Source organism: Echinops telfairi, unplaced genomic scaffold (genome assembly GCF_000313985.2).
Source record: "Echinops telfairi isolate 266 unplaced genomic scaffold, ASM31398v2 ScPeMD7_1;HRSCAF=3_0, whole genome shotgun sequence".
Taxonomy (NCBI): Eukaryota; Metazoa; Chordata; class Mammalia; order Afrosoricida; family Tenrecidae; genus Echinops; species Echinops telfairi.
The window spans coordinates 755,434-767,158 of NW_022103896.1; positions in this window are offsets into that span (position 1 = coordinate 755,434).

Here is an 11,725-nt window from a genome sequence, read left to right on the forward strand (position 1 = left end):
GCACCCATTTAGACAGCTAATTTTTGATAAAGAAGTAAAACACATTAAATGGGCAAGAGACAGCCTTTTCAACAAATAGTGGTGGAAAAACTGGATCTTAACCTTCAAAAGAATGAAATGAGACCCTAACCTCACACCATGTGCACAATAAACTCGAGATGGTTCAATGACCACATATAAACCACACAGATTATTAAGACCATCAATGAAAAAACAGCGACCTTAATCCAAGGCAAAAACACACTACCAAACATTGAAAAATATCCGCCCTATAGAAGACAAAACAAGGAACCGGAACCTGCTAATGACACATTTATGCACAACAGAAGACCATCCAAAAGTCAATAGGGAGCCCCCGTATTGGGAAAAAATGATCAGCAATAATACATCAGATAAAGGGTTAATCTCCAAAATCTATAGAAAACTATAACATCTTAACAAGAAAAACACAAATCATCCAATCAAAGAATGGGCACAAGACAATTTATCTAAGACAACTGAGGCGGTTGACAATCATGTGAAGAAATGTTCATGATCATTAGCAATAAGAGAGATACAACAACAATGAGCTATCACCTCACAGCAATGTTTTTGATAAAATTCAATAAAACAGAAAATAATAAATGCTGGAGAGGATGTGGAAAGATAGGATGCTTTTACATTGCTGGGGGAATATGGGAAACAGAAAGATTTCTCCCAAGCCATCTCCCCCAAATATATGTTAGACTTAGCACACTGCTTGCAGCTAATGGTGAATTGTCAAGCTACCTCCCTGAAGGCAGGCAGCTGCCAGACTACTGTCTGGTCCCACCACAGGTAGGGCCCGCTCCTTGCTGTTAAGGACAATGGGCTACTTCTCCCTAAAGGCTTGTGGCCACTAGTCTGGTCCCTACAGGGTGGGTTCACACCCTACTGATAATGGTTTCTGTAGTGAGCCAGAGAACAGGTCAAACTGGCTCAGTGACATCCAAAGTTAGGCCGCCATCATGAATCTAGGATCCGCCCATCTTGTCACATGTATACCCCCAACCCCTCCTCTTCCTTTAGCATATGTACCGCTAGATCACCCCCTCCCATTACTCTATTACCTATTGCACAACCCTTTCCTGTGATGTTTGTCTTCACCTGTAATTAGGGGGCTTGCACATCCCCAGAGACTATAAAAGCCTTGGTTAGCAATAATCTCTCTCTCTCTCTCTCTCTCCACGTGGACCACCAAGTGAGGCTGAGGTGAGCATGCTACCATGAAATGTGTCTGTTATTTCCATCTCTCTTCTATCTCTCTTATTCTCTACGACTTTACTGTAATCTTTACTTATTATCGCTGTACCATTACACCTTCCGGACCCATGATGATGTGCTAGGGGCTGGTACCCTGACAGGGGCCTGTAGAATTGTACAACCACTGTGGAAATCAGTATGACTCTTCCTTAAACAAATGCAAATCCAATACCTTATGCTCCAGCACACTCTCTACTGGATATGTACCCTAAAGAAATTAAGAATATAACACGGACTGACACACACAAACCAATGTTTATTGCAGCAATTTCCACAACAGCAAAAACATGGAAACACCCAAAAGCCCCAACTATAGAGGAACGAGCTCCATGTCTGTGTGAGCCTGGGTAGACCAGAGAACCAAATCCTGGGAGACCCATACATGTATAAGAAAGAGCTCTACATGAAAGAATAATTGTATATTAAGAAAACATCCCAGCCCAGTCCAGATCAAGTCCATATATCTGATACAAGTCTGTAAATTCCTCTTCGGACTCACGCAACACATGCAATGACGCTGAGTGCAGGAAGATCACAGGCCAGTGGGTGGAAAGTCTAGTGGATCCAGTGGTGGTGGAAGCATCTCAGTGCTGGTGTGGGTCTCCATGTGGCTCCTCCAGCTCCAGGCCTCTGGCTCCATCAGCATAGCTCCATGTGGCTTGTCAACAGGAATGTCTCCAAGGGAGAATGTGTGTCCCACCTCCCGGAGGAAGACGGGAGTTCCCAGAATCCTCAGGAGAAGGCCATGCCCACACAGAGGCCTCACTGGCTATGGCCTGATTGACAGGCTAGGCTCCGCCCCTTTGCTCAGGTTGACAGGAAATGATGTCACTGCCACACCAGAGAGGGGAGTGGGAATGGGGAGAGGGTAGGGATGGAGGGGGTGGTGACCCCAAAAATGGAGAGTTTAACATGAAAAATATTAAGATAAAATAAAAATTGCTCCGTGGAAAAAAGACAAAACAAAACAACCACCCCCAACTCTCTAGATTCCTTGAGCCACTTGGTTTGAGTGGCTCAAAAAGGAGGCCAAGTACAGGTGGCGAGGACACGGAGTCGCTAATACGCTACAAGGGCTTCTCCAACAACACAGAGAGGGGCACCGGTGCCCAGGGATGGGCTGAGCTTCTCTCGTGCATTGGAGGCACGGGGCATTTCAGACGGTGCCCCTGCCCACTCGTCCGTCGGGCCTGCGATTGTGATAGCGTCAACAGAGGACAATGTGCTCCCTGTGGACGGGTCAGATGACCCACGTTCCGTCAGGCTGCTGTGCCAAGTTAACATGCCTGGGGCCAGCGAGTGAATGTGTCCTGTTGTCCATCCCACGTGAATTCCAGCTGCGTCTGATCCTCCTCCTGTCAGTGTGGAAAAGAAACGTTTGCCAAGTCAGTCACCACAGGCCATTTCTCAGAGGCCATGTGACCGAAGGAGGGCCGTGGTCAGGGACGCTTGCTGGGCCGTCGTGGCTCACCTGGTCCCCCACGTGAGCAGGGCCTGGCCAGCTAGTTCCCCGGCAGACGGTGGCCTACGCAGGCGTCGCGGGTGCTGCAGGGCTGCTCATTTCTGCCGGCACGACTGGCAGGCGGTGCTCTTGGGCTTGTTCTCCTGCTGGCTCTGGAAGGGTACTGTCGGGTTTCCGCTCCGTCTTTCCTGCGACTGTGACTTTTCTCCGTGGTAATTTCCACCCCACTGGCCAAAGGACGCCGTGCGTTCTGCCAACAGTGAAGTGTCCATCGCTGTGGACTGGGGCACAGCTGCCTGCGGACCCACTGGGGCGGGGACCCGCACCAGGACTCCGTTATCTCCCTGGCCCCGAGTCCCTACTCAAACAGGCAGCCCACGATGGCTCTTGGATGCCTGGGTATGAGTGGCAGTGAGGAGGACTGGGAGCACTTGCTGAAGGAGAACAAGGCCTGCAGCCTTCAGTGGGGTGACAACGCAGTGCAAGGAGGACCAGCACCCTCCCAAGTGGACCCACAGTAACATCGTGACCAATGGAGAAAAGGTTAAAGTTGTCAAGGATTTTGTCTTGCTCGAACCCACAATCAATGTTCGAGGAAGCAGCCGTCAAGAGATCAAAAGACAGATTGCATTGGGTAACCCTGCTGCACAAACCCCTTTGGAGCCCTGAAAATCCAGGATGTTACTGCGAGGACTCAGGCGCCCCTGGCCCATGCCATGGTGTTCTCCATCGCATCGGACGCATGTGACAGTTGGACATCGAATTAGGACAACCGTAGAAGAACTGATGCGTTTGAATCGTGGTGCTGGGGGAGAATATTGGAAAGGACAAGCCAGTCTGTGTTGGAAGAAGTAAGGCCAGCGTGTTCCTCAGAGGCAGGGATGGCAAGACTCGGTCTCAAGTACTTTGGACGAGTTGTCAGGAGGGCAGTCCCTGGAGAAGGACAGCGTGTTCGGCCAGCAGAGGGGCGGTGAGGAGGAGGAAGGCTCTCGCGGGGCTCAGGCGCAGGCCGGGCAGTGTTTCCTTCTGTTGTGCACGGGTCGCTGTGGGCCAGAGCCTGCTCCATGGCATTGAACAGCAACCAGGCATCAGTGCCAGCTCAGCTCTGCACTGGGTGTCCCTGCCCCCAGGGTACGGGAGTCGGGCCAGGGAGTCCAGCCTAGAAGATTCATGCCCGCAGACTGCACTGCCCTGCTGCAGGTCCTTCCTCCAGGGGACTGGCCCCTCGCTCCACTTTGGTTCTGACTGTGGGGACTGACAGCTACAGAAAGGGGACAAGAGACAGCGGCCCTCACCCTTCTGTTCCCGAGTTGTGTGTGAGGAGCCAGCCTGCTGGCGCAGCCTTTACACCAGGAGGGACCTCGAAGGGTGGCCTCCAGCACAGTCCACCAGCAGCCCCCCCACCCCCCACCCCGCCAAGCGCTTGGCCCAGCTCAGGTTCACAGAGCCAGGCTGTCTGCTGTCAGGGGCGCCAGCCCTGACAACATCACAGGCCTGCAGGCGCAATTGTATGGCGACAAGATATAAAGACTACAGCAAAGTCAGAGAGAATAAGAGAGCTAGGAGTCAAATAAAGGAGTCAGACACAGTTCATGGCAGCACGCTCACCTCCTGGACGGCCCTGGGCTCAGCAGCCAGGTCCGGCAGAGCAGAGGAGAGGGAGAGAGGGGCGGGGGGAGAGGGGGAGAGAGGGGAGAGGGGAGAGGGGAGAGCGTCTGTGTTGTCTGGGGCTTTGATAGGTAGCCATTAGTCGTGCATATGCAGGAGTCACAGACATCACCAGGTGGGTGGTAAGCACAGTAAAGCCCCTGAGCTCACAGGTGAGGCACCCTAACACCTGTATTGGGGGAAGGGATGAGGGGGATGGGCGCCGCAGGGGGAGGAGATCGTCAGGGAATGTCTGCCTCTACAGGGAGACAGAGTCAACCGTGTGCTCACTTTAGGGCAGCACGGCTGTTAAGGGAGAATCTGGGAGTGACATTTAACGCAGGATGGCGTGCCTGGACTTCATCTCTGATGTATCTCCAGGTCCCCTCTGTTATAAGTTCGGGAACACAGTCCGGCCATATTTCCCTCGGTGTTACTTCCCCATGGTCTGCGTTTAACAAGGCCTTCGGGCAACGGGGCGGGCGGTCTGAGAACCTCAGTGGGAAGTAGTCCACCCTGGCTGCCCATTTCCACATGGCTGCAGTTCAGAGACACCCGCCTCTCCGGCCCAGCGGGAGGAGGCTGCTGCTTCCCTAAAGGGACGCCGCCGTCCCGGAGGTCCTGTGAGCTGACTGACCGGCAGTGGGTCTCTTTGGTTTGCCCCTGGTGATGATGACGGTCCCCTTCCGTGGGCGTCTCCTCCCGTCCCAGTGACAGCCTGGCCCGGTTACTGGAGCCAGAGCTAGCAGTGTCCAGCTGGCCTGGAGGGGAGGCCTCCCCTGCATGGATGTCCACTGCGGGTCCGCCTGGGGCCGTGTCCCTGGAAGCAGAACTGAGGCGGTGGTGCAGGTGTGTGGGAGTGCTCGGGAGAGGACGAGGGCGAAGCAGAGAGGAGCTTCTGTGGTCTCAGCTAGAGCCCCCATCAGCCGATCTCCGGGCAGGAGCTGCACCTCAGAGGCCCCTCAGACCTGGGAGCAGGGGCAGGATGGGTGCTCTCCTTGGCAGGCTGCTTGGGAGTGTGAGGACTCAAGGAATCCAGCTCCCGGAGTGGCGAGGGGGGGTCAGGGGAGCCCGGGAGCAACCAGAAAGCCCAGAAAGCTGGCGGAAATGGATGCAGACTCACACCTGGAACAGCAGTTCGACACCCACAGTATGATCCAGCCAAGGGTTTGTCCAGAGGGCCGACCGCAGGACTTCTAACTTCAAGGCCAGCAGTTCAAAACCGCCACCTGCTCCCTGGGACAAAGAGGAGGCTTTCTACTTCCGTAAAGACTTTCCGTCTCGGAAACTCCCGGGGGCAGTTCTACCCTGTCTCCTAAGGTCTCTAGTGGTCGATCAATTCCATGGCTGTGAGTGTGGGGTCTCGCGGTGTCCACACAGGGACTCGTCACAAACCCTCAGCTGGCTTTACTTCTAAGTGCTCCAAACTGCGGGGAACTCAAATGCTCAGCAAGTGGAGGGACACACGGATTGTGGAGTAGCCGTAGGACAGACCACAACTGGATGCCGCGCAGGAGTGAGACCTGATCCGGGAGCACAGAGGTGTCTCTGGCGGCAGCGGCACACATGCCGACGGAGTTGTGCTGAGAGAAGGCGTCTCTGTGATTGCCAGGGAGGCAGGAGCAGGGCTGCAGGAGGGGCCACAGGGCCTCTGTCGGGGGTGTGCGTACATCAGGACTGGCCCAGCATGTTCACAAGGGGTGAAACCCTCAGGCCGGGAGACATGGCCGCATGTGCCACACACTCAGATCTGAGGTGACGGTGGACGGGGTCAGGGACGAACCCCAGGACTTCTGCCAGGTGAGTGGGCACATGCTAGGCAATATGCATGCCGCTGACGGGGAATGTCGGGCACGTGTTGGCTCTGTCAACTTTGACTGCATGTGACAGCACCGAGCTGTCCCTTAGGCTGCCCTGAACGCCATCTTTCCAGACACGGTCATGGGGTGAGCCTCGCAGCACCGCTGGGTGGATGTGCACGCCAGCGTGTGTCAGTCTGGGTCGACTAGAGAAATAAGTCCAGGGAGACTCATATGTGTCTAAGCAAGAGCTTTGTATCCAAGAGCAGTTGAATATTGAGAAACAGCCCAGCCCCGTCCAGATAACGTCCATACGTCTGACATTAGCCCCTATGTCTGATACCAGTCTATAAATTTCTCTTCTGACTCATGCAACACATGCAATGACGTTGAATGAAGGACGATCACAGGCCAGTGGGTGGGAGGTCTTGTGGATCCAGTGGTGGTACCGGCATCTCAGCTCCGGCAGGGCTCTCCACATGGCTCCTTCAGCTCCAGGGCTCTAGCGTAGCTAGCTCCATGTGTCTCGCCAGCAAGCACGTCTCGCAGGGAGTGCTTCTGTCTCCTGCCCGGTGAGCTATTTATCTCCTTGGTGCCTCCAAATGAGGTCATCAAGCTGTGACTTGATTGACAGACTAGACTCCACCCCTTCACTCTTAAGTCTCAAGCTGACAACAAATTATGTAACTGCCAGCATTAGGTTAGCAGCAGAGCACCGTGCTGTGGCCCCACCCCTGTCCCTTGTCAGACACTGATAGCACGCAAATGATGGACGTGACCTGGGGTACAGTCTCAATGATCCTGTGTGTCTGAGGGACTCTGGACTTAGTTAACCATTCATGAGCGGCAACCGTGGAGAGAAAGATGTGTGTCTGTCAGCCAGAGTCCTGACGGAACTCGGGTAAGAGAGGAAGGCTTCACCAAGGGGTCCCTGGTGACAGCGTGGGCAGAGGGCAGGGGGCAGCCAAGGAGAGCAGTCGGGCAGGTTCTCGGGACCGAGAGCTTGCAATGCCCCACTCCACCCCATTGGGCACATCCTGGTGCAGGAACAGCCAACCCGAGTTTCGCTCGAATGGAGTTCTCGCTTCCTTATTCCAAGCGTCTCCATCGCTGTTTAGCCCCCTGGGTCTGCAGCTGTCCCAGGTGACACCTTGGTCTCAGTCACACTGGTTCATCCCCGTCGGGAGCCTGGATTCTCGGCAGGTTCCCCGGAGGAACAGGCTTCCACGAGCTTCCAGAGGAAGAGGAGCTCAGAAGCAACAGGTGACATTCCGTTTCTGAGATCAGGCAGCGAGCGGACACTGGCCCACACAGAGCTGCCAGACCCTCAGCCACACCGCGGTGGCCGCGTCGCACATTCTTTTACTGCGAGGCAAAGAAAGGGCATCACGGAGCCACACTGATGGAACCAGAGCCCTGGAGCTGGAGGAGCCACGTGGACACTCACACCAGCGCTGAGATGCTTCCACTGCCACTGGATCCACAAGACTTTCCTCCCACTGGCCTGTGATCTTCCTGCATTCAGTGTCATTGCATGTGTTGCATGAGTCTGAACAGGAATTTATAGACTGGTTTTGGATATGTGCACTAATACTGAATTTATGGACTTGATCTGGACTGGGCTAGGATGTTTTCTCAATATAAAATTGCTCTTTTATATAAAGCTTTCTACACACACACACACACACAGAAAGGCATCAGGCACTGGTCTTGTTCCTCCTGGGAGGTTTCTGGGGTGGAAATACCTGGGTTCTTGGCTTCGCACGAGAAAGAATCCACACCGAAGCCTGGTTTGTGATCCAAGTGGATTTTTATAAAGGACGGGAGAAGTTTCAGGTTTTCCCATCTCAAAAGAGTACATGCTATTTCAGGGGAGCCTTGCTGGGGCCCACAACTGAATACGGGCAACCTCATGGGACTGTGCGCCCATGCATAGTGACCGTGGCAGAGTCCAGAGAGGCAGCGGGCGCAGCCCGATTGCAGAAGTGGGGTGAAAAGAGCCCCCCTGCCTGTGTCCAGGGTAGTTTAAACCTCCGGCTGGGGAGGCGTGGTGGAAGGTATTGGTTGACCCCATTGGCTGAATTAAGCCCACCTGGGTGGGGCCGTGAGCCTGGGCCTAGTTTGGGCAGCCCAGGTGTGATGCCCATCTGACTGGAGGGGGTGGGCGGAGGCTGAATTGGAGCATGTCCAGTTAAAGTCTTTATGGGTGGCTAAAGCTCGCTTGATTCCTTCCCAACCTCCTTTATGGCTTATGGGGGCCTGTGCAGTCATGGGAGGGACAAACCCCCTGTCTCCCTATCCTGGCTGCCTAACGCTCCCATTCCAAGCTGGCCTCTGGGCAGCCTGCAGGAGAGGGGGTGCACCTCTTCCCTGGGACACTGTGTCCCATGAATGTAGAAAGGGCCCCAGGCTGAGCATGCTGGCACTGCGTGGGAGAGAGGCACCCAGACCGGCCATGGGCAGCTGCCAGCAGGGTCCTGCTCAGACACATTCCTGAGTGTCTGGGCTGCAGTCTCAGCCCCCACTGGCGGCGCCAATAGGCTCCCCAGGCCAGTGGTTGGTCTTAGGAGGAGGCTGGGAACGGGCAGCAGAGTCCTGCTAGCCGGCTGTTCTTGAGGTCATCCCTGGGCCCAGGGGCCAGTCATGCCCCTGGTGGGCCAATGTGGGCCCCTTAGCCATGTGAGGCCACAAGAGGAGCCCTGATTCCAGAGGAAGACCTATTCCTAGAGTGGGGCTTCGCTGGTGGGCTTGATCCCACCCCCAGGCTTTCCTGGAAGGCTCTCTGTGGGCCTTGCTTCTTTGCCTTCCTCCTCCATCAGTTCAGAGGGCAGGCGGGAAAGAGGACAGCTCTCTGCCGCCCCGAGGGACCGCAACACGGTGTCCTCCTGAACCCTTGCCGTCATTCCATATTTTGTTTTAATACATTTTTGCCACGACGTCCCTGTGCACCCCCAGGTTGATGGCGTGGATGTTGTGACAAGAGTCTTCCAGCAGATGGCGGCCACGTACCTTGTCCGCTCAAAGGCCGCCCAGGGGCTTTGACTGAGGGACGGCTCCTGGGGGGGCAGAAGCAGGCCCCTGAGCCCCACATTCTTCCAGCCGGCTTCGGGAAGACGCCCCGGTGAGGACATCGGCTCCGGACCGTGGTCCTCCCACCAGAAATGCTCACTGCTAAAAAGAGCAGGAGTGAGAAATGCGTGGATCCTTCCAGAGGGCTGGGAAGGCAGACACTGTCCCGGGGTTCAGAAAGCTCAAGGAGCGCTGCCAGCAATGCTCCTCTTGGCCGGGAAATTTGGAGGAGAGCCGCCTGGCCAGCTGCTGGGAAGAGATCCACACTGGTGCCCATTCCACAGAAGGGTGACCCCACAGAATGCTCAAACCACGAAACAATGTCCTTCACAAGGAAAGTTGTGTGAGGATCACCCAACAGCAGGGGCAGCTCTGCATGGACAGGGAGCATGTGGAACAAGGGAGATCATTGCTGGTGTCAGACGGAGCTTGGCTCGAAGCAGAGAACACCAGAAAGATGTTTACTTGTGTTTCATCGACTGTGTGGACCATATAAACTGTGGATCACTTTAAGAAGAACACGTCGTTGTGCACATGAGGGACTTGTACATGGACCAAGAGGCAGTGTGTGACCAGAACAAGGGAATACCGCATGGCTTACGGTCAGGAAAGGTGTGCGTCAGGGTTGTATCCTCTCACCACACTTGTTCAATCTGTGTGCTGAGCAAATACTAGAGAAGCTGGGTTCTGTGAAGAGGAGTGTGGCATCAGGATTGGAGGCAGGCTCACTAGCCTCCCGAGGTGTGCAGACGACACAACCTTGCTGGCTGAAAGTGAGGAGGACTTGAAGCACTTGCTGATGAACATCCAAGATTGTCACCTTCCGTAGAGATGACAACTCAATGTAAGGAAGACCAAAATCCTCACAACTGGACCAACAGGTAACCACATGATAAGTGGAGCAAAGGTTGACGTTGTCGGGGATGTTGTCTGACTTGGGTCCGCAGTCACTGCTCAGGGAAGCAGCAGTCCAGAGATGGAAAGACGTACTGCATCAGGTAGATCTGCCGCACAGACCTCTTTAGAGTATCGAAGAGCAAGGATGTTACTTTGAGGACTAAGTTGCACCGACCTGGTATTCTGTACCGCATCCTATGCATGTGAACGTTGGACATTGAGTGAGGAAGGTCCTAGCAGAATCGATGCCTTTGAATTGTGGTGCTGGACAAGAATACCAAAGGACCACGGACTCTCGAAGAGCAAGCAGAGTGCTCCTTAGAGGCGGGGATGGCGAGACTCCGTCACACACTTCGGACACGTTGTCAGGAGAGACCAGTCCCCGGAGAAGGGTCTGTTTGGTAAAGGGAAGGGGCAGGACAAAGAAGACCCTCGACGAGACGGACGGACGCAGTGACCGCAGCGATGGGCTCGCCACAGGGGTGGCTGGGCGCGCAGTGTGTCAGTCTGTGGTGCCCGGGTCGCCCCAGGCGGAACGGACTTGGTGGTACCGAAGAAGAACAACAGCAACGTTTTCTTCCGGAGCTGGCCTTCGAGACCTTCCGTTACGCCCTTTCGCGCCGTCACGTTTCCTGCTTTTCTGGTTACTCTTCATTCAAGGGGCCCTGGTAAGCACCACGAGGCCAGCAGTTCGCAGCCACCAGCCGCCGCCAGGGAGAGCCGCTGGGCTCTCTGCTCCGCAGAGAACGGCAGTCTGGGACACGCACAGGGAGGCCGTCCTCCCGCGTCACCGTGAGCCGGCACTGGCTTGGCAGTGACTTTGGAGCTGTTTCCTCCACATTCGAGAGCAAGTGCCCGCGAGACCCACCGTGGTCTGTCCTGTCGTCGAACAATCTTCCCTTTTTCACGCGTGACGCTCTGCATCATTCACTCCACAGCCCGTCTGGTCTTTGGTCCATGGAGCCAATCTATTTTTCTTTTTAAGCTTTATGTTGTGAATTAGGTGAGGGGCTATATTTCAGATCATTCATTTTGTATTCAGTAACTTAAGTGACTTATCAATCCCTCCAATAGCCTGCCCTGCCCCCGACCCCCCGCTTAGATTTCTTTGCTCCCCCTTGGGGGTTACTGTCCACCCCACCCCCCGCCCCATGTGAACACCGCTGGCCTGTTGCTTCCCCGCCCCTCTCTTGTCCCCACCCCGCGTGCCTGCGGTAACAAAGACAAACCATCCTCATCGGGAGCACGCTGGGAACTGCAGCCCAGTTCCACCCGCTGGGTTACAGAAACTGACGTAAGAGGCTGGAGATGGATAGAAACCAACAGGTTCTAACAGAGCAAACTGGAATGTAACCGACTAAAGTAAACATGCTGAAGGGAGCAACCGCGATCAGAAGCCCACGTCCTGCGTTAGCGGTGGCCTGTGTGCTCAGGGTGTTTCCAAGAGGTGCTTGAATGAATTAATCTGGGCCAGTTTTGTAGACGATCCTCGTGGAAAACTAAAAAGGGGCTACGATTTCCAGAGATCTCTTTGTCTCTCCGTCCCCACCCTTTTCCTCCCCCCTCCTAG